Below are 2,583 nucleotides of genomic sequence, written 5' to 3'. Positions count from 1 at the left end.
TCCATTTACCATTTACCATTTGCTTTACATAAATTACAATTGCCAATATCTAGTGGTGTATTTGCAGATTGCAACTCTCTTGTTTCACCCTCCTCTTCCAGGCCTAATGTGAATGCCAACTGTATAGGTGCATTGATTTTATTTTTTTATTCCTAGCAAATGAAACTATAAATGTTCAATATTGTCTGGCACACTTAGCACATTGTTGGCTCCCTCGCTAAAAACCACTGACCTGAATTCTCATGCTGACTGTCCTGCTCCTTTAATGTTAAGCATCTGACCCAGATGACAAAGGATTTCATGTCAGTGCTGCAGTATTTGAGCTCAGATTATGTTCTAACCATCAACCTTTAATCTTTGTCGGATTATTAAGTGTCTTGAACCCAAAGCATGTGTACATAATGCTGAAACACTTGCTAGCTACCTTGTGTAGATGTGTTATAATATAGATTAATGTCTGTACATGTCTGTGTACTAGTTCACACACCTACATCTGGAACATCACACTGCAGCAGCAATGAACTGTGCAAATGAGAGATTTCATTACTAAACTCTGCATCCATACTTGCTTTTACATTTACATTTACATAACTTTATAAATGCATTTAAAGGACCAATCAGAACAATGACCCTTTCATTCACATTTGGATCACAGACTGTAAGCGTGAATGCGTTTGGAGCCTGCATCAGAAGCCTCTCATCTCAGCTCTTTTCATTCAGATTGGACAATTGCAATACAATGGATACAATGTGCTTTCAGGGCCAGCATTATCTGATCTTTACTGAGGGTCAAATGTAAGCCTCTGACTTAGTGGAAATTACATTTTAGCCTAGCTTAGCATAAATACTGGAAGCAGGTGGAAACAGTACGTAATCTGAAAAAACAAACTGAAAAAATACACCTAGCAACACCTCTAAGGCTTATTGATTAATATGAGCCACATACATCTATCAATCTATCAATCTATCCATCTATCCAGATATCTATCATTGCATTACTAGATTTGCTTCAGTTTCATTTTGTGTACTTGGAATGATTTTATGCAAAAATGTAAAAATAAAAAAATAAAACCTATTGCAACATTTCTGATTAATTTCTGCAACAATGTAAGGCAGCACAATCCAGTCAATAAAGAAGGGTTATAATGTTATAATGGATTCTTTGTGGCAGAAAAATGAAAAAAGATCCTTCAAAGATAGTGATACATATAATGCTATCTGTTAGTGTGCCTGAAGAAAAAGAGTTGATTCTGAGATGAAGTCTTTTGGTTGCATTAGAGCTCTGCTCTATTAGCTCTACAGTTTTTTTTTTTTTACTTTTTAGATGCAGGATGAGGCTGTTTATCAGAGACTGAAGGCTCTGTGAGTATAGTTTGTGTTCAGGTCTTCAAGTTTATATCTTATATACTAATCAAAACTTTAAAAACAACACAATTAATTTAGTTTTCTTCATAGAAATGAACAAAATGCTGAGATGTAGGCCTACTGAACAATTCTTTAAAAAGTTGTCTTACACCCCTTAAAATCTAGAAGTCCTTGCAGCCATCTGTGAAGCTTTGCCGACCCCTAGTGGGGTTGGGACCCTCAGGTTGGGAATGAACGCATTTAGTTTTAAGAGCTGCATGAAGAGCTTGGAAAAGTAAACTCAGTACAGAAAAATAAGGGTTGGTAATTGAATAATCATTTTAGGTCAATGTCTAGTTAAAGGCTAGTAAAATAATATACTAATTACATACATTAAAATATGTTCAAACCTGAAGCTATACACTCAACAGACCTTAATAAAAGAAGTCAGTTAACATAAACGAATCCTCCAAAAAATGTCCCTCATAAACCTAACTCAAAAATGAACTGTTCTGAGTGCACTTAAATGTGTGCAGTATTATGCAGAAGTTACAATAACAATAAATACTTGAGTTACTTCTATTAAAATCAAATATATTTTATGCTGACATTGTTTGAGTTAATAAACTTAAGCAGTTTAAGGCAATCTGTTCAACAGTTTGTGTTGAACTAACACATCAGGTTTTACAGTGTATAATTTGCTGCTGCATTTTTCAGTGTCATTATTGGTGTTTCATGAGGCTGGCTTTTGTTAAAATGTAAGTTTAATTATAGGTTCTCACAGAAAAGAAGGGCATTGTCCAGTTCCACATTTTACCTTATCCTCCATAGAGCCTGCAGACTTCAGTCAGTCGCTGCTGTAGCCGAAAGGAGCATCCATGCAAAATCCAAACAAGCCTTAAAAAAGAGTTGGTAGCTGGGTTTGTAGTGTGTAAGAGGATGATGCAGCAACAGCAACAGCAGGCCGGCTACTCAGTGTGTGAAGATGTGCTGAGAGGACGCCAGCTGTTGTAGTGCACTACAGCTTAGAGAGAGAGAGAGAGAGGGAGAGAGAGAGAGAGGGAGAGAGAGAATGGGTTTCATACATATAGCTACGATAATACATTTAGCCCTTCATCTACACGTGCACATGGTCATGTAAAAAGCTTTAATCATGTTTATGACCAGTTCATCTGTGATCTAAAATTACAAAAAAGTGTCAGCTGACATCCAGTTTACTACTACTACTACACACACACA

This window comes from Morone saxatilis, unplaced genomic scaffold (assembly GCF_004916995.1).
Source record: "Morone saxatilis isolate NCDOM2014 unplaced genomic scaffold, NCSU_SB_2.0 Contig3, whole genome shotgun sequence".
Taxonomy (NCBI): domain Eukaryota; kingdom Metazoa; phylum Chordata; class Actinopteri; family Moronidae; genus Morone; species Morone saxatilis.
The sequence above is the reverse complement of the archived record's forward strand: the minus strand, read 5'-3'. Positions refer to the sequence as shown.